At 43.7% G+C, this 21411-nt stretch overlaps 1 long non-coding RNA gene across 1 annotated transcript; it reads right to left on the bottom strand.

Annotated features, from left to right (window-relative positions):
- Positions 1-5116: 5116 nt before the first annotated feature.
- Positions 5117-8736, bottom strand: LOC132342610 (uncharacterized). The gene is made up of 2 exons (XR_009491059.1): positions 5559-8736; positions 5117-5255 (listed from the first exon to the last, which is right to left on the bottom strand). It is a non-coding gene; the product is annotated as an uncharacterized lncRNA (long non-coding RNA).
- Positions 8737-21411: the final 12675 nt, after the last annotated feature.

The raw sequence follows: 21411 nt of genomic DNA, 5'->3' as shown, positions 1-21411 counted from the left end.
GATAGCAGCCCCCTCTTACTCTCAAAGTCTGTGCAATAAATTTAGTTGTCATGTTTTTCTTAGGCAATTAGCCACGTAGGTCTCGTAGCAGGAGAGTAACTGACCTGATTTAGGTTTTAAAACATCTTTCAGGAATTCCTTGGTGGTCCAGTGGTTAGGACTTGGCACTTTCACTGCTGAGGGTGTGGATTTGATCCCTGGTCAGGTAACTAAGAGCCTGCAAGCCACACAACGCAGCCTATAATATATAGATATATATATTTCAATGACTGCTAATTTTGAAGAGGTGATAACAGCATTATGGTTTTTTGGGGTTTTTTTTGGGGGGGGGTGGCGGGCCACATCACACAGCATGTGGAAGATTAGTTCCCCGACCAAGGATCAAACCCATGTCTCCTGCTTTGTGAAAGGGTGGAGTCTTAATCTCTGGATTTCCAGGGAAGTCCCTGTTCATACTTCTTAGAGGTACATACTACAGGAGGTAGGGGGAAAAGGCCATCATGATTAAGCCTAGCTTCAAAATAATTCACTAAAAGAATGGATGAAGCAACTTTAACAAAAAAAACTTGATAATAATTGAATCTGAGAAACAGGTACATGTGAGTTCATGGTATGATTTTCTCTACTTTTGTGTATGTTCCTACCATAGACAGAATGTTTGCATCCCATCTCCCTCTCCCCATCCGAAAGTTCAAATATTAAATCCTAACATCCAGCGTGATGGTATTTGGAGATGGGGCCTCTGGGAGGTGATGAAGTCATGAAGTTGGAGCTCTTTTGAATGAAATTCATACTCTTATTAAGGAAACCCCAGAAAGTTCCCTCACCCTTTCAGCCATGTGAGAACCAGGAAACCTGTAACCATCTATGAACCACCAAGAAGTGGGTTCTCACCAGCCACGGAATCTGCCAGCCCCTTGGTCTTGCACCTCCAGCCTCCTGAACTGTGAGAAATAAATGTCTGCTGTTTAGAAGTCACCCAGTCTGTAGTATTCTGCTACAGCAGACTGAACAGACTAAGACAATTTCCTTTTTAAAAATAGTAATAATAGAAATACATCTCCCTGATTGCTACTTGAAAGTCAAGAGTAAAGGCAGGCACAGTACTGGACTGGGGGAATCCAATGGTGGGCAAAGCAGCCATGGTCCCAGTCTTCTTGGAGCTCTCGGTCCTGAAGACTGATGACAGATAAATAATCACAGAGGTCTAGAATTAGAAATCGCGCAACAAAGGAAAAAGAGTTCTCGCAAAATTGAGAGTGGGAGGTCCTATACCAGGATATTATCCTCTCCCTCAAAACCACCTTCTGCTTCTCCCCCCTAATGTCTTCCTTAAGAAGAGGACCCACAGGAACCAGGTCAGCAAGCTCCCTTGTCCTCTGTTTTTTAGCTGGTTCTGGCCAGTGGGAAGTAGGAGACTCCAAGAAGGTGAGTGATGGAAAACGAGGTGTTCTTCAGCCTCCTCTAGCTATATTTCCGTAGATTAAAGATACCCCTGGGACTTCTGAGGTGATCCAGTGGTTAAGACTCCACACTTTCAATGCAGGGGATGTGGGTTTGATCCTTGGTTAGGGAACTAATCCCACATGCCACATGGTGTGACCAAAAATAAATAAATAAATACAATAAAAATGAAAGGTTTGAATTTAACAGATAGCTTGTTATCCATGCTAATACAAATAAATACTTTAAAAAATTTATACTGCTAATCCCCTTCTGACTCCTCTTATTGAGAATCTATTTTCCATCCCCCAGAATCTGGGTTGACACTGTGACTGGTTTCAATCACAGGTTGAACTGTGGCAGAAGTGACCCTGTGTCACCTCCAAGAGTGGGCCTTAAGCCATCAGAAGCTTTTGCCTTCACCTCCTAAAACATTCCTTAAAAAAATTTTTTTTTATTTGTTTGTGCCGGGTCTTACTAGTGGCTTGTGGGATCTTTAGTTGTGGCATGCAGGATCTAGTTCCCCAGGGATTGAACCCAGGCCCCCTGTGTTAGGAGTGTAGAATCTTAACTGGAGACTACCGGGGAAGTTCCTAAAACACTCCTTCTTGAACTCAGCCACCATGTTGTAAAGAAGCCCAAGCCTTGTGAGTGAGGACCTCGCATTCAGACAACAGCCCAGCTGAACTCCCAGCTAGCAACTAGCATTTGTGAACCTGTCAGGCATCTCAGCATTCCAGAACTATTCAACCCAGAAGATAATAAATACTAAATTTTTGTTGCTTCAAAGTCACTACATTTTGGAGTGTTTTTTTTTTTTTTTCAGCAGCAACAGATAACAGAAACACTCAGGTTGGTAGTGATCCTTTCCAGGCAAGGCAGACCCTCTCCTTCCAGTTTCCAAAATCATTCCCTCCCCTCCAATCTTCAGCCCGAGGACGGAGAACAGCATCATGACCTCTTTTGTTTTCCTAATAGCTTTAAAACAATCCTTGTATTAAAGCCTTTTCAAAATCTTCTATTTGAGGTACACTGTTCTCTTCCTTCTTGGAACCTGACAGATACAGAAACTGATACTGTGGTGAAAAAGGAATTAGTTAGGAAAGAAGAAGAGAATCCTAGAGACAATGTTCTGCAGGCGAAAGCCTGGAAGTAAGAAAGCATAGTCATGAAAAACAGCAAGTCTGTATCCAGAGAGTCCAGGTTCAAATCTTGGCCCAACTTGACACTTACTCCTCTGGACTTCAACTGCCCTATCTGTAAAATGGGGCTAATAATACCTATTTTGGAGGGTTGTGGTGTGGATGAAATCAGCTCATATATCTGAAGATGAAGATTTCACATGCTGCACAGTACAAAACAAAACTAAGCAGAGGAAAGGACCTGCTTGTCCACTAGATGTCAGTTTAGAAAGCCTTCCCTGGCTGGTCCAGATGGGGTCAGGTACCTCCATCATTCATTCCACAAACCATGGAATGGGTTTGCATTGGGCCCTGCTGTGAAGACAAGCGAGATCTTTGCCTTCGTGGTGCTTTCATAGCAGTGGAAGAGACAGACAGAAGCAATCAAGCAGGGTAAAGTCAGAGTGTCATGAAAAGAAGATAAGAAGATGTCGACAGGAGAGTTACTTGAGGTGGATCGGCCAGGGGAGGTCTCTCTGTGAAGGTGTCATTGGAGCCAGACTTTAATGCAGACCTGTGAAAAGTGTTTAGAGCAGTGAGCACAGCACATAACAAGGTCCTGGGGTAAGCACAGCCTGAACACAACAGATGATCCACACAAGAGGCTAGGAAGCTTGCATCTCAGGGAGTGGCAGGGACCTGGGCCAGGGCCAGAGCTTCAGGGCTTGTGAGCCCTGGGGAGGGGTCTGGGCTTTATCCCTGGGATTTAAGCAGGAAGTAACTTGATCCTATTTGCTTTGAAACAGGTCCACTCTGTGACCTCTGTGATATACCCTCCCCAAAGCAGATTTCTTTCCCTGAGAGGATTTTTCTCAGGTGGCATTATAGACTCATTGATGTGAAAATAATACTTTTGTCATCACAGGTCTGGGACCTGTGTGAGACTGTGTCCCCCTCACCCATAGCAAATTCTCAGCAAACACAGTTAAAAAGCCCTGTGAGTGAGTGTTGAGGGGTCCCCCTTGGTACCACCACATCTTGCCTAAAGGATTTTCTGCCGCTGGCTGCAATGTGCAGAATAGTGTCGCCATCCATTGGTTGCCAAACAATATTTTTGGAACCTGCTTGTACCTAGGTTTCAGCCACCTCTGACACACACATCTCAGCCTGGTGCCCAGAAACAATGTTCCCCTTAGGAAAGAAACTGGCAACTTTGCTGTTCTGAAGTTGAATGAATTTTTTAAAAGAGCAAAGGACTTAAAGGAGTCTTTGTACCAACATTGGCCTCAACAACATTCCTGCCTGGCCATCCTCTTTTTCTCTTTTTCAAATGATTTTATTTATTTATCTATATTTGGCTGTGCTGGGTCTTCGTTGCAGCACGGGCTTTTCTCTGGTTGCAGTGAGTAGGGGCTATTCTATAGTTGTGGTGCGTGGGCTTCTCACTGCAAGGGCTTCTCTTATTGTGGAGCATGGGTTCTAGGCTGTGTGGGCTCAGACGTTGCCATTCCTGGGCCCTAGAACTCAAGCTCAATAGTTAGGCATAGTTGTTCCACATCATGCGGAATCTTCCTGGACCAGGGATCAAACCCACGTCTCCTGCATTGACAGGCAGATTCTTTACCACTGAGCCACCGGGAAAGCCCTAGCCATCTTCTCGCTCTGATGCTGTGAGATATGGCCCCAGGCCTCAGCAGGCCCCAGGCAAAGGAGGTAGGTATTGGAAAGGAAGGGGCCATGACAGGAGCTGAAGTTTTCTGGGCAAGACAGAAAATGTTGCTCTGGCAGGAAAAATAGCAAAACAGACGGAGACTTACTGCAGATGGAGCCGTTTAGACAGGCTGAAGCACAGATACCTGGCTTTCACTGAAAAAAACCAGTGTACAGCAGACCACACACAGTGAGAGGTTAAGTGGTTCTCTTGAGTTAGGAAGAAAAGCCTGAAAAACTCCACTCAGATTTCAGCAAACCAGAGCTCACACACTTTGGGCCTAAGAACAAAAGCCCTAAGAAATTGAGACAGAAACTTGGACTGTGGACCTTTTGTGTGCTTTTAGCTACTTCCCTGAAAACCTCTGCCATAATCATGCCACCTTCACAGTCCACATTTCACATGCTTGAACAAAGTTCACTCCCACCCCAGGGCCTTTGCACCTGCTGTGTCCTCTACCTGGAATCCTTCCTGCAGGGATGTTCACATGGCTGGCTCTTCTTCATTCAGTTGTCTGCTCAGATGTCACCTTCCCAGAGAAGCCCCAGTCTCCTGCACTCTCAAACCACTCTATTTTCTTTCTTGAACATTATCTGAAATTATTACTTTCGTGTCTGTCTTCACCCACTGGAACGCAGCTCTATGACAGCAAGGCCCTCTCTCAAGCTCTCCACTACCCAGAACCATCCTGACACACAGAATGCCCTCAGTAGACTTTCACTGAATAAAGAAATCAATAAAGCTGTTGATTGTGGCTGCTGGCTCCTTGCCAAAAGATTTCACATCTGTAGCAACTGTAATGCTTTCAGTTGAAAGTACTAGAAAGCACCAACCCATGCCATTTAATAATAAAGACATTTATTACTTCCACATCTCAGGAAGTCCTGAGATGGTGCAGCTTCGGGGTTCTCAGTTTCAGTGGTCAAGTATGGACACCACTGAGAACTCAGATTCTTTCCGTCTTCCTGCTGTAGTATCTTCTGCAATGCAAGACAGTGGTTATTAACCCAGAAGTCCCCCAGCAACCACCCCCTTGTCTTATTGTCCAGAATTTTGTCACTGTGTCTACTGCTCAGCCAATCATAGTGATAGAATGATGCTAACCTCAAACCTGACTATCCTTTAGAATCCTGGGGTACTCTAAAGTCAGAGGTAATGCTCCATCCTTGAAGATTCTGGCAGTCTGGGATCCAGCACTGGCATTAGTATTTTTAACTCCCCATATCCCTGGGTCAGGAAGATCCCCCGGAGAAGGGCATGGCAGCCCACTCCAGTATTCTTACCTGGAGAATTCAGGTAACCTGGAGGTTACAGTCCATGGGGTCGCAAAGAGTCCAGCACAACTGAGCAACAAAGCACAGCACAGCACAGTGACCCCTACACGCAACCAGGGCTGAGAGCCGTTCATCTCTGGCTGTGGTTCTCCATTCTCAGAAATGGGAACAACACAGAAATGCAAACTTTGGGTCCTTACCCCAGACCTGCTGAATCAGACACTCTGGGGTGAGGCCCAGTAATCTGTGTCTTCCCACGTCCTCCAGAGCATCAGAACCTCTGAGCACTGCAAGAAAGGAGGAAAAGAAGCTTCCAGGAGAGCAAATGCTTTGAGTCCGGCCTGAGTCAGAAAGGAGGGACTCCCGCACCCACCGGTCCTCTAGATGGTCCTCCTTGAGAAAGGTCCATGGTCTCCCATTCCATCCTTTCTTTGAGGCAGCTAAGACATGGAGCAGCTTCAGGTGTCCCCAGCACTCTGTGATCTTGATTTTGGCTTTCCAGTGTGTTCTGAATTGAAGTTAGTGCGATCAGCCGGGGACTCCATGGGCAAAGGGCATGTGCTCTTCCAGCTCCTCCCTCCCCAGACCTGCCCCACGGGTAAGGGAGACAGGCTCTCAGGCAGAAAGTTTATTTCAGCAAGATGTTTACTGATCCCAATATATTGGAATCAAGTTCCTGAAACCCTACCCTAAGGATCTCATTCAGAGAGGAGCAAGACACCAGCATCACTCCAGGCTTTGTTATGTATGTAACAGTATTTGAGTCATTTTACTCTTTGTTCTGTTTTCCCTCCTTCCTCCCCCCAAATAATCATTAAGATTTCTCTTGTTTTGATATTTCTCGAATCCCTTCATTTCTCTCCATATGTTGTGTGTGAAATTGTGTGCCCTGAAAAAGGTTATGTTCAAGTCTTAATCCCAGGACCTGTGAGTGTGACCTTATTTGGAAACAGGGTCTTTGCTGGTGTGATTAAGTGAAGATGAGGTCATCTAGGATTTGGGTGAGCCCTAAATCCAATGACTGGTGTTCATACAACAGGAGAGGGGGACTTCCCTGGGGGCCCATTGGCTTAAGACTCCATGCTCCCAATGCAGGGTGCCTGGGTTCAATCCCTGGTCAGGGCACTAAGATCCCATATGCCACAACTAAGACCTGATACAGCAAAATATATTCATTCAGTTCAGTTCAATCACTCAGTCGTGTCCGACTCTTTGCGACCCCATGAATCACAGCACACCAGGCCTCCCTGTCCATCACCAACTCCCGAAGTTCACCTAAACTCATGTCCATCGAGTCGGTGATACCATCCAGCCATCTCGTCCTCTGTCGTCTCCTTCTCTTCCTGCCTGCAATCCCTCCCAGCATCAAGGTCTTTTCAAATGAGTCAGCTCTTCACAGGAGGTGGCCAAAGTATTGGAGTTTCAGCTTCAGCATCAGTCCTTCCAATTAACACCCAGGACTGATCTCCTTTAGGATGGACTGGTTGGATCTCTTTGCAGTCCAAGGGACTCTCAAGAGTCTTCTCCAACACCACAGTTCAAAAGCATCAATTCTTCAGCGCTCAGCTTTCTTCACAGTTCAACTCTCACATCCATACGTGACAACTGGAAAAACCATAGCCTTGACTAAACAGACCTTTATTGACAAAGTAATGTCTCTGCTTTTTAATATGCTATCTAGGTTGGTCATAACTTTCCTTCCAAGGAGTAAGCATCTTTTAATTTCATGGCTGCAATCACCATCTGCAGTGATTTTGGAGCCCCCCAAAATAAAGTCTGACACTGTTTCCACCGTTTCCCCATCTATTTCCCATGAAGTGATGGGACCAGATGCCATGATCTTAGTTTTCTGAATGTTGAGCTTTAAGCCAACTTTTTCACTCTCCTTTTTCACTTTCATCAAGAGGCTTTTTAGTTCCTCTTCACTTTCTGCTATAAGGATGGTGTCATCTGCATATCTGAGGTTATTGATATTTCTCCCGGCAATCTTGATTCCAGCTTGTGCTTCTTCCAGCCCAGCGTTTCTCATGATGTACTCTGCATAGAAGTTAAATAAGCAGGGTGACAATATACAACCTTGACGTACTCCTTTTCCTATTTGGAACCAGTCTGTTGTTCCATATCCAGTTCTAACTGTTGCTTCCTGACCTGCATATAGGTTTCTCAAGAGATGGGTCAGGTGGTCTGGTATTCCCATCTCTTAAATAAATAAAAAAGAAAAGAAAAAAAAAAAGAGTCACTTGATGGGGCTGGGGGCAGGGGAGGGGTTGAGAGCACTGCCCCCTGTTACCCAGGGTGCCAAATTCAGTAGGTTTTAATGAGCTTATAATTTTGCATTTCTAGCAAGTTCCTGGGAGACACTGATGCTGTTACTTCGAGGACCACACTTTGAGCATCACTGAAACACCGTCATGCTGCCTGGATGACCGACTCATCCCCCGACTGGCCTAAAGTGTCTACTCCGCCCTCCACCCGCAGGCAGACAACTTTTTAAAACTCACCTCAGAAACAGTCATTTTCTAATTTAAAACCCCCAGGAGCTTCTCAGGGCCTTCAGGACAAAGTTCAAACACCTTCAAAAGCCACTTTCACTATCTGGTCTCAGCTGTGCAAACTCACCCCAGACACAGGAAGAAATAAATAAAGAATCACTTTTCTTTGAATTTATCAAATAATTTTGAATAGATATAGTATTGCTCTCCTAGGCCTGTTGTAACAAAGTATTTACCACAAAAGGGGCTGCTTAAAATACAGAGATGTATTCTTGGGCAATTCTGGAGGCTAAAATCTAGAATCAAAGCGAGAGCTGGGCCTTACTCCCTCGGAAGGCTCTTAGGGGAGGATCCTTCCTTTCTCTTCCAGCTTCTGGTGGTTGCTGACTTCCTTGGTGTTCCTTGACTTGTAGACACATCTCATCACGTAGCCGTCTTCTCCCTTTGTGTCTTCAGAGGCCTTGAGCAAAACATCCAGCTAAGCTGTACCAGAGTGCTGACCCACAGACTTGAAAAAAGGTATCTGTCTCCTCTCCCATAGGGACATCAGTCACCTTGGATTAGAGGCCCACCCTATTCCAGTATGACCTCATCTTCACTAATCCGCAATGACTTTATTTCCAAATAAGGTCACATTCTGGGACTTCCATGGTGGTCCAATGGTTAGGACTCTGTGTTTCCAGTGCAGGGGATGTGGCTTCAATCCCTGGTCTGGCAGCTAAGAGCCCATCTGCCTCGCAGTTAGTTCAGTTCAGTTCAGTAGCTCAGTCATGTTGGACTCTGTGACCCCATGGACTGCAGCATGCCAGGCTTCCCGGTCCATCACCAACTCCAGGAGCTTGCTCAAACTGACGTCCATTGAGTTGGTGATGCCATCCAACCAGCTCATCCTCTGTTGGTCCCTTCTCCTCCTACATTCAATCAAGCATCAGGGTCCTCTCCATTGAGTCAGTTCTTTGCATCAGGTGGCCAAAGTATTGGAGCTTCAGCTTCAGCATCAGTCCTACCAATGAACATTCAGGACTGATTTCCTTTAGGATGGACTGGTTTGATCTCCTTGCTGTCCAAGGAACTCTCAAAGAGTCTTCTCCAACACCACAGTTCAAAAGCATCAATTCTTCGGTGCTCAGCCTTCTTTATGGTCCAACTCTCACATCCATACATGACTACTGGAAAAACTGTAGCTTTGACTAGATGGACCTTTGCTGGCAAAGTAATGTCTCTGCTTTTTAATATACTGTCCAAGCTGGTCATAGCTTTCCTTCCAAGGAGGAAATGTTTTAATTTCATAACTGCAGTCACCATCTGAAGTGATTTTGGAGCCCAAGAAAATAAAGTCTGTCATTGTTTCCATTGTTTCCCCATCTATTTGCCATGAAGTGATGGGACCAGATGCCATGATCTTAGTTTTCTGAATGTTGAGCTTTAAGCCAACTTTTTCACTGTCCTCTTTCACTTTCATCAAGAGGCTCTTTAGTTCTTCTTCACTTTCTGCCATAAGGGTGGTGTCATCTGCATATCTGAGGCTATTGATATTTCTCCCTGCAATCTTGATTCCAGTTTGTGCTTCATCCAGCCCGGCATTTCACATGATGTACTCTGCATATAAGTTAAATAAGCAAGGTAACAATATATAGCCTTAACGTACTCCTTTCTCAATTTGGAACCAGTTCGTTGTTCCATGTCCAGTTCTAACTGTTGTTTTTTGACTTGCATACAGGTTTCTCAGGAGGCAGGTAAGGTGGTTTGGTATTCCCATCTCTTGAAGAATTTCCCACAGTTTTTTATGATCCACACAGTCAACGGCTTTAGCATAGTCAGTGAAGCAGATGTTTTTCTGAAATTCTCTTGCTTTTTCTATGATCCAACAGATGTTGGCAATTTGATCTCTGGTTCCTCTGCCTCTTCTAAATCCAGCTTGGACATCTGGAAGTTCTTAGTTCATGTACTGTTGAAGCCTGGCTTGGAGAATTTTTGGCATTACTTTGTGCAGTACTGCCTCCAAATAAACAAACAAATAAGGTCACATTCTAAGGTATTTGGGGTTAGGGCATCCACATGGCTTCTTGGAGCACACACTTCAATGCATAACAGATGTTGATCATAACAATAGCTGACACTTAGGGACCCTGAACTGTGCCGGGTGCTATTCTAAATGCTTTACATCTTAGCTAACTGAATCATCACACTGGCCTTCGGATGTCAGAACCCATAGTATTCCTACTTTCCAGATGAGGAAACTGAGGCACAGAACAGTGAGGTGTCCTGTCCAAGGTCACACAACCAAGAAGTGACCAAGCCTGGATTGGAAGCCAAGTCTTCAGATTTTAGGGCCTGAGTGCTACAAGATTCAAGATAAACATAAAGGCCTATCTGATGAATTCAGTCCCCTCCCTTGCCTGTCCCCTAGCTACTTGTTCCATTCTTACAAATTCTGAGGGACTTCCCTGGTGGTACAGTGGATAGGAATCTGCCTGCCAATTCAGGGGACACCGGTTCAATCCCTAGTGGAAAGATTTCATATGCTCTGGAGCAACTAAGCCCGTGAGCCACAACCAATAAAGCCCACAGGCTCTAGAGCCTGTGCTCCATAACGAGAGAAGCCAGCACAGTGAGAAGCCCGCACACTGCAATGAAGAGCAGTCCCCACTGGCCACAACTGGAGAAATCTAGCTTGCAGCAACAAAGACCCAGTGCAACCAACAAATATATTTTTTTTAATTCTGAACAATTTGGTATTTATTATTTTTAAAAACACATCAAGGTGGCCAGCGTGAGATTATTATAAAGCTGTTAGAGGACTTCCTTGGAGATCCAGTGATTAAGACTCTGGGCTTTCACTTCAGGGGGCACAAGTTTAATACCTGGTCAGGGAGGTGCCACATGCCACAAGGTACAGCCAAAGAGACAAAAAAAAAAAACAGCTGTTAAACTTGCTTTACCCACTTTACTATTAAACCATGGGGTTATTTTGAATCACTTCTTTGCCCATAATTTTTTTGAGTTTTAAACCTCCAAAAGCTTCACTCCAAACTCCAACAGCAGAGGTCTACCCAGCAGCCATTCCTCATCCCTTCCTCCCCGTCTCACAGAATCCTGACAGTATTTAACCAGCAGAGTTTGCTAACCCCTCCCCAGGCCTAGGATCTGGCATCCTTATGATATTATACTACTGCTACTGCTAAGTCGCTTCAGTCATGTCCGACTCTATGTGACCCCATAGGTAACCATTATTATGCTAAGGTAAAAGCAATGGAATTTTTTAAAATTTTTCATTTTATATTGGATATAATTGATAAACAATGTTGTGTTGGTTTCAGGTGTACAGCAAAGTTGTTCAGATACACATATATATGTGTCTATCCTTTTTCACATTCTTTTCCCATTTAGGTTATTACAGAATATTGAGCAGAGTTTCCTATGCTATACAGGAGATCCTAGTTGGTTATTTATTTTAAATATAATAGTGTGTATATGTCAATCCCAAACTCCCAATTTATCCCTCCCTGTTAAAAAACAATGGAAGTTTTAAAACACACAAACACACAGTTTGCATCTCTATATATTTGTGCACATTTGCACAGTGCAAGCAAATTTTTTTTTTAATTTTTAAATAAAATAATCAACTTTTTTTTCTTTTTTCTCTTTTTCTGGCCATACCATATGGCATTCAGGGTCTTAGTTCCCTGACCAGCGATTGAATCTGTGCCCCCAGTAGTGGAAGTGCAGAGTCTTAACCACCGAACCACCAGGGAAGTCCCTTAACTTCCTCTTTTAAAAAACAATTTTATTCATAAAATTCAGTCTTTTAAGGTGTATAATTCTGTGACTTTTAGTATATTCATAATGTTGTACAACCATTACCACCATTTAATTGCAGAACATCTTCACTTCCTCAAAAAGAAACCCCAGCATACCATTTCAAAGTCATTCCCTGCTCCCCCCCTTCCATCCTCTGACAACCACCACTCTACTTTCTTTCTCTGTGGATTTGCTTATTCTGCACAGTTCATATAAATAGCATCCAGTTAACTCTTAAAAGAACATAAACAGACCTTGTATGGGCTAAATGATGAGACTGTGCTATGAACCATGAATTATGGTACATTCACTTCTGTGCCCTCACATTCAACTGAGAAAAACCAGTACCTGAGTCCTTGTGGTGATATTCAGATACTAAATTAACCCCCACTGGAGCAGCCTCATTTCTGGCTTCTTGTTATGCAAAGTAACAAATCTCTTAAAAAATTGTTTTGTTTATTTATTGGCTGTGCTGGGTCTTAGCCGTAGCATGTGGGATCTAGTCCCCTGACTAGAGATCGAACCTGGGCCCCTTGCGTTGGGAGCATGGAGTCTTAGCCAGCGGACCACCGGGCAAGTCCAATTTTGATTGGATTTGTTCTTATTTGCCACCCAGAGCCCTCAAAGTGATACAGCCCTGAAAGCCACACCCCTACAGCTACTACTCCTTCCAACCATGAGCCTCTGTATGCACTATTCCCTCTGCCTGGAAACACTCTCCAATCAGCTGTGGCTTCCCCATTCTTTTTATTTCAGCCTGTGTTTTAAAGTGACCAGAAAGTCTTATTTTAGGGGCTTGTTGGAGGCCCTGCTTACATCTTGCTGGATGGGCACATCAGCATTCACAGAGATACATGCCTTGTAGAGGAAAGAGTTCTGCTCCAGAGGAGGCAGAAGGAGAACAATTCTGTCAGGGGGTAAAAAAAAGCAACTATACTCCAATAAAAATTAATTAAAAAAAAAAAGATTCTGGTGGGGCAACCATCAATGCCACCTAGGCTGAATACCCAACTGTGAGCCCGCTGGATCCAAAGTATGCACTTTTTTCATCTTGAAAAACTTTCCCAAGCCAGTCTCCAAAAAGTATCACTGTTTATACTTCCACCAACAATATATGCAGTGTTTTCCCTGTATCCTCAACAGTTGAATTATCATCAAACTCTTTATTTTCACATACTGGATACACAAAAGATTACTAATGGCTTTGCTCTGCACTTCTTTTCATTATAAATGAGGCTGAACATTTTTTCATATAGTTATCAGCCATTTGTGAACTTCATTTTGACCTCCGGTGATTATTTCTTCTACTGGCTTGTTTGTTAGTGCTCACTTTTTGTATATGAAGGACATATACAATTCTTTGCCTAACACAGGAATTCTGAATATATTTTCCAAGCTGACTTTGCTTTTGATATTTTGCAAAAGACGAAATTTTATTTTCTCATGATCAGATTTATTTCTATGAACTCTTAGTTTTGGGTTATATTCAGATAAGGCTTCCAGGACTTCCCTGGTGGTCCAGTGATAAAGAATCTGCCTGCAATGCAAGGACATGGGTCCAACCCCTGCTCCAGGAAGATCCCACACACCAAGAAGCAGCTAGGCCCCTGCATCACAACTACTGAACATACATGTTGCAACTACTGAAGCCTGAGAACCCAAGAGCCAGTGCCCTGTAACAATAGAAGACACACCACATGAGAAGCCCGCACGCTGAAACAAGAGAGTAGCTGCCACCCACTGTGACTAGAGAAAGCCTGTATCCAGCAACAAAGACCCAGCACAGCCAGAAAGAAAGAAAGAAAACAACGTTAGAAAAGACAGTCTGCTAAAGAAAAGAAAAGGCTCCCAAACCAAGAATTTTTTAAAAATCTACATTCTCTTCCAGTGTTTAGTAGGTGTTTCTATTTTTAAATCTCTGCTCTGTAAAGCGAATTTCCCCTCACTATTCTCCATTTCCCACTTTTCCTGGCAATTCTTATGCCAGGAAGAGAATGGAATTCTCTTATGGTCCACTGGCTAAGACTCCATGCTCCCAATGCAAGGGGCCCAGGTTCGATCTCTAGTCAGGGGACTAGATGCCACATGCTACGGCTAAGACCCAGCACAGCCAATAAATAAACGAAACAATTTTTTAAGAGACTTGTTACTTTGCATAACAAGAAGCCAGAAATGAAGCTGCTCCAGTGGGGGTTAATTTAGTATCTGAATATCACCACAAGGACTCAGGTACTGGTTTTTCTCAGTTGAATGTCAGGGCACAGAATTGAATGAACCATTCAGTTCCTTATGTTGAGGAAGGAACCTTATGTTCACTTTTTAATATATTTCAGCATCATTTTCTCATATTCACCCATAATTTTCTGTTGGTTATTTAATTGGGATTGTATCAATTTCTGGCTAAATCTAGGAACTGACATTGTTCCAAAAAATTCTCTAAGAACAAAGATCATCTAGCTATTCATCCAAACTTTCTTTTATATGTGACAGTAGAATTTTAACATCTTTTATATTTATATCCTCCACATACCTTGAGAAGTTTGCCACTAAATATTTCATCATTATGGTTGCTATTGTAAATTGGATCTTTTCTTCCATGATAAGTAAAATTGTATATTTATAGCCAAGTCGAAAGATTGATTCTGCAGGTTTGAGTCAAAACTCAAAAAATTCTGTACTGTTAATCCAAGATGCAGTCCAGCGTGATGCTCCCTGACTGGAGCCTGAGAAACTTTTTATTCAACACTATGAATCTCAGATTGGGGAAGAATTTTAGGGCGGAGCAGCAGATTCGTTTTCTTCCTGTGCCATATTTCACATCCTTTGTAATTTCTGAAAAATAAGAACTGAAATGAGAGTTTCGCCCAGCACAGAACTGAAGAACTGACAAGAGGAACTGTTTTCTTATTTAAATGAAATGAAACACAGCCTCAGATTCTCACATAACAGCAACTCAGACTGTGCTCAGAGTGAATGCTTTCTCCTTTAAGAAATCACCTTCCAAGACAAGCCCAAACTTCCATCAATCGAGTGAAAGGAGGCTCAGAAGCTTGTGGGAAAGCACTCTTTCCCAGCATGCAGCCCATGTTCACTCAGGATGTAGGGTATTTACAAATCACCCACTCCAACTGTCCTGTGTTACAAATCAGCATTATGAGGTTCAGAGAAACCTGTCACAGAGAAGCCAGTGTCTACTTCACAGTTCACTTTGCATGAATACAAACTCTGCACAATTTCTAGAGACATTACATCCCAAAGCCTCAAAGAAAATCTCTGGAAAGCTTCACAATAAATCGGTAACAGAGGTGATCTCTAGGGAGGGCAATCAGAACACAGCAAGAATTTTTCTTCCCCCAAACTCTTTCATGTTGTGGTGACTTTAAAATATATTTGTGAATTCTTGGACATTTCTCCATTAAAGATGGGAGAGGTTGTGAAAAGACAACCTCTCTTGCCTGGCAAATCCCATGGATGGAGGAGCTTGGTAGGCTGCAGTCCATGGGGTCGCTAAGAGTCGGACACGACTGAGTGACTTCACTTTCACTTTTCACTTTCATGCATTAGAGAAGGAAATGGCAACCCACTTCAGTGTTCTTGCCTGGAGAATCCCAGGGACGGGGGAACCTGGTGGGCTGCTGTCTATGGGGTCTCACAGAGTCGGACACGACTGAAGTGACTTAGCAGCAGCAGCAGCAGCAGAATGGGAGAGAAAATATTTGCAAATCCTACATTTAGTAAAGGGTTTTCTGAATGTTGAGCTTTAAGCCAACTTTTTCACTCTCCAGTTTCACTTTCATCAAGAGGCTTTTTAGTTCCTCTTCACTGTCTCCCATAAAGGTGGTGTCATCTGCATATCTGAGGTTATTGATATTTCTCCCAGCAATCTTGATCCCAGCTTGTGCTTCTTCCAGCCCAGAGTTTCCCAAGATGTACTCTGCATAGAAGTTAGATAAGCAGGGTGACAATATACAGCCTTGAATACTCCTTTTCCTATTTGGAACCAGTCTGTTGTTCCATGTCCAATTCTAACTGTTGCGTCGTGACCTTCATACAGGTTTCTCAAGAGGCAGGCCAGGTGATCTGGTATTCCCATCTCTTTCAGAATTTTCCACAGTTTATAGAGATCCACACAGTCAAAGGCTTTGGTGTAGTCAATAAAGCAGAAATAGATGTTTTTCTGGAACTCTCTTGCTTTTTCCATGATCCAGCGGCTGTTGGCAATTTGATCTCTGGTTCCTCCGCCTTTTCTAAAACCAGCTTGAACATCAAGAAGTTCACGGTTCACGTATTGCTGAAGCCTGGCTTGGAGAATTTTGAGCGTTACTTTACTAGAGTGTGAGATGAGTGCAATTGTGCGGTAGTTTGAGCATTCTTTGGCATTGCCTTTCTTTGGGATTGGAATGAAAACTGACCTTTCCCAGTCCTGTGGCCACTGCTGAGTTTTCCAAATTTGCTGGCATAGGAAATAGATGGGGAAACAGTGTCAGACTTTATTTTGGGGGGCTCCAAAATCACTGCAGATGGTGATTGCAGCCATGAAATTAAAAGACGCTTACTCCTTGGAAGGAAAGTTATGACCAACCTAGATAGCATATTCAAAAGCAGAGACATTACTTTGCCAACAAAGGTTTGTCTAGTCAAGGCTATGGTTTTTCCAGTGGTCACGTGTGGATGTGAGAGTTGGACTGTGAAGAAAGCTGAGCGCTGAAGAATTGATGCTTTTGAACTGTGGTGTTGGAGAAGACTCTTGAGAGTCCCTTGGACTGCAAGGAGATCCAACCAGTCCATTCTGAAGGAGATCAGCCCTGGGATTTCTTTAGAGGGAATGATGCTGAAGCTGAAACTCCAGTACTTTGGCCACCTCATGTGAAGAGTTGACTCATTGGAAAAGACTCTGATGCTGGGAGGGATTGGGGGCAGGAGGAGAAGGGGACAACAGAGGATGAGATGGCTGGATGGCATTACTGACCCGATGGACGTGAGTCTGAGTGAACTCCGGGAGTTGGTGATGGACAGGGAGGCCTGGCGTGCTGCGATTCACGGGGTCACGAAGAGTCGGACACGACTGAGCAACTGAACTGAACTGAACTGAGTAAAGTGTTAATATCCAGAATATAATCTTACAACTCCACATCCCTAAAATCAAATAACCCAATTTAAAAGTAGACAAAGGACTTGAATAGAAATTTCTGAAAAGATGATACACGAATAGCCAAACAGCATATGAAAAGATTCTCAGCATCACTGTCCGAGAAATGGAAATCTAAATCACAGTGAGATAGCACCTCACATCCATTAGGATGGCTACTGTATTAAAACACACACACACAGAAAATAACAAGTGTTGGGAAGGATGTGAAGAAATTGGAAATTTTGGGACCTGTTGGTGGGAATGTAAAATGGTACAGCCATTATGGAACACAGTATGGTACTTTCTCAAAAAATTAAAACAGAACTACCATGCATGCTAAGTCACTTCAGTTCAGTTCAGTTCAGTTCATTCGCTCAGTCGTGTCCGACTCTTTGCGACCCCATGAATCGCAGCACGCCAGGTCTCCCTGTCCATCACCAACTCCCGGAGTTCATTCAGACTCACGTCCATCGAGTCAGTGATGCCATCCAGCCATCTCATCCTCTGTCGTCCCCTTGTCCTCCTGCCCCCAATCCCTCCCAGCATCAGAGTCTTTTCCAATGAGTCAACTCTTCACATGAGGTGGCCAAAGTACTGGAGTTTCAGCTTTAGCATCATTCCTTCCAAAGAAATCCCAGGGCTGATCTCCTTCAGAATGGACAGGTTGGATCTCCTTGCAGTCCAAGGGACTCTCAAGAGTCTTCTCCAACACTTCAGTGGTATCCAACTCTTTGGGACCCACCAGGCTCCTCTGTCCATGGGATTCTCCAGGCAAGAATACTGGAGTGGTTTGTTGCCATGCTCTCCTCCAGAAGATCTTCCTGACTCAAGGATCAAATTTGTGTCTCTTATGTCTCCTGCATTGGCAGGCAGGTTCTTTACCAGTAGGCCACCTGGGAAACCCAGAACTACCATATGATCCAGGAATTCCACTTCTGAGAATATACCCAAAAGAATTTAGAGCAGCATCTCAAAGAGATATTTATACATCCATGTTCATAGCAGCCAAGAGATAGAAGCAGCCCAAGTGTCCATTGACAGACGGATAAGCAAAACGTATACACATATTGGAATACCATTCAGCCTTAAAAATTAGGAAGGAAATACTATCATGGATGAAATTTCATGATATTATGCTAAGTGAAATAAGAGAGTTACAAAAAAAAAGACACATTCTGTAAGATTCCACTTACATGAAGTATCTAGAGTAGTCAGACTCTTAAGGACAGAAAGTAGAAAGCTGGTTACCAAAGGCTGGGTGGAAGTGGGTGGGGAGTTGTTATTTAATGACTTTTAGTTTTATGAGATGCAAATGTTCTGGGCTTCTGTCATAATGATGTGCATACAGTTAACAGTACTGAGCTTCTTACTTTAAAATGGTTAAGATGGTACATTCTATGTTATGTGTTTTTTTAACCACATTGTGGGGGTAGGGGGAGGCAAAAAACAGAATAAAAATGTAGAAACTGATTATCTTCCCCTTGAATGTGGACAGCTGCCTCACAGCTCTGCCACTCCCTCCCTGGGGTCAAAGCTGGCGCACTGGCACCCTGTTAACAAGCCCAAGGGAAGAAGGAAAGAAAGGGTGGAGGACAACCAGTTCTTTTTTAATAACGTGACCTTGAAGTTGTACCTTCTAGCTGTACTTGATTCTAATGCATAGAATGTGGTAGAAGTCATGCATTGTTCACCTGGCTCTCAATGGCGGCTGGCTCTTGGAAGCCAGCCGCTGTACTGGGAGGAACCCCCAACCACATGCAGCTGATCCATGCAGTGTTCTGGTAACAGCTGCCACTGAGGTCTCAGCCAAAACCAGCTCCCAATGTCAGACGAGTGAGTGAGGAAGCTTCCCTGATTCCTCTAGCCATCTTCCACGCCAAGCACATGAGACATCCCTGCAGTAACCACCCTGCTGAGCCCCAAAACCATGCGATATCATCATAAACAATCATAATTATTTTCCACCACTAAGTTCAGAATGGCTTACAAAGCAGCAATAGATAATCAAAACCATACTGTTGATCTTTTTGTGTGTGTGTGGCGGGGGGATCGCTGTGCTGGATCTTTCCTGTGGCGCACAGGCTTCTCTAGTTGTGGTGCATGGGCTTAGTTGCCCATGGCATGCAGGATCTTAGTTCCCCAACCAGAGATCAAACCCATGTCCCCTGAATTGCAAGGCAGATTCTTAACCACTGGACCCCCATTGTGCTCATCTGTGTCCAATTCTTTGTGAACCCATGGGCTGTAGCCCACCAAACTTCCGTGGAGTTGCCATTTCCTCCTCCAGGGAATCTTCCTGACTCAGGGATCAAACCCATGCCTCTTTTGCCTCCTGCATTGGCAGACAGATTCTTTACCACTGTGCCACCTGGGAATAGGTAGGCTTTTAACTTGAAAAAGATAATCAAAGCCTTATTGCTCCTTTTAAAGTCTAAGGATTTACGTAAAAGCTAAAAGGATTCTAGTTCACAGTTTTTTGCCCATGTGTCCTAACGAACTACTTTCAGAGTTTTTTCCTAATTGTGGAATATTTTAAACATTCAAGAAAGGACAGAGAATAATATAACCAGCATCCATCTCTAACAAACCTCAATGTGCTCCGTGCTAAGTTGCTTCAGTCATGTCCGACTCTTTGCGACCCAATGGACTGTAACCCACCAGGCTCCTCTGTCCATAGGATTTTTTTCAGGCAAGAATACTAGAGTGGGTTGCCATTTCCTTCTCCAGAGGCTCTTCGGGACCCAGGGATAGAACCCACATCTCTTGCCTCCTGCATTGGCAGGAGGGTTCTTTTACCACTAGCGCCACCTGGGAAGCTCAAACCTTAATAGTACATGTTTGCTCTGCTTGTTTTTTGAAAGTACATTAAAAAAATTTTTAATTGTAATTTTAAAAATACACACAACATAAAATGAACCATCTAACCACTTATAAGTGTACAGGGCAGTGGTGTTGAGTACTGTGGTACAAAGCCCCTTACCACGGCCCCTGGTGGCTGTTGAAGTTTGCGGCTGACCTTGGAGAGAACTGGACTCTACTCTCTCATTTAGGTTGTAAAGCTTTTCACTAGCACCCTCTTCCACCCCGATGCTCCATCCCCTTGAGCATCTGGGAGAAACCTATACATGGGGGTAATCACAGATGGTTCATTTTCCAGACAACATTTTAAAATCTTCCCAGGGAAGTCCCTGACTGTCTGGTGGTTAGAACTCAGTGCTTTCACTACAAGGCCAGGTTCCATCCCTGGTCGGGGAACTAAGATTCTGCAAGCCACTTGGCCTGTCCAAAGAAAAGAAAAAAAAAATCTTCCCAAGCAAGAGCCTCTATGACTATTTTCTATTTTTCCACCTATTTCCTAAACACTTTTCCATGTATATACACGCACGCACACACACATATAAATAGCCATTTTAATATGTTCCAAGTGTACAGTTCAGTGACATTAAGTACATTCACGTTTTTCATGAAAGCATCACCATGATCTCCATAGGTGACTGAAACTCTGTCCTACTTAAACAACTCCCCATGCCCCTCCCCCAGCCTCTGGTAAACCCCCATTCTACTTTCTGTGTCTATTAATTTGATCTCTCTAGGACCTCATATTGGAGAAGGAAATGGTAACCCACTCCAGTATTCTTGCCTAGAGAATCCTGTGGACAGAGGAGCCTGGTGGGCTGCTGTCCATAGGGTCGCACAGAGTCAGACACAACTGAAGCTACTTAGCATGCATGCATACATTGGAGAGGAGATGGCAGCCCACTCCTGTATTTTTGCCTGGAGAATCCCAGGGACAGAGGAGCCTGTTGGGCTGCTGTCTATGGGGTTACATAGAGTCAGACATGACTGAAGTGACTTAGCAGCAGCAGCAGCAGGACCTCATATAACCGGACTTGTACAGTATTTGTCCTTTTATGACTGGCTAATCTCACTGAGTATAATGCACTCCAGATTCATCCATGTTGCAGCCTTTGTCAGAATCCTCTTCCTTTTCATGGCTAAACAATATCCTAATGTATGTATATACCACATCTCATTTATCCATTTTTCTTATTGATAGACATTTTGATTCTTTCCATTTTTGGCTATGGAATAATGCTGCTATGGACATGGGTGTACCATAATTATCTTTAAATGTTACACAGTTTGGGGGTCTTTTTTTTATTACTTATAAAGTTTTATAGAAAGAACACATTTGAGTATCATTCTATTGGTGATGACAATTGAACAATACTCATAAAGCAACTGTTCTTGAGTAACTAATAATTATCAAGATTATAACTGTACAATATTGAGAAGTATAGAACAAAATGCAAGTATTGGAGGCCAATCGCCCTACAACACTGTGCTGGTTTCTGCCACACATCAATACAAATCAGCCATAGGTATACATATGTCCCATCCTCTTGAACCAACTTTCCATCTCCCACCCCATCCCACC

The sequence above is a fragment of the Bos taurus genome, chromosome 17, assembly GCF_002263795.3.
Source record: "Bos taurus isolate L1 Dominette 01449 registration number 42190680 breed Hereford chromosome 17, ARS-UCD2.0, whole genome shotgun sequence".
Taxonomy (NCBI): domain Eukaryota; kingdom Metazoa; phylum Chordata; class Mammalia; order Artiodactyla; family Bovidae; genus Bos; species Bos taurus.
The sequence above is the reverse complement of the archived record's forward strand: the minus strand, read 5'-3'. Positions and strand labels throughout refer to the sequence as shown.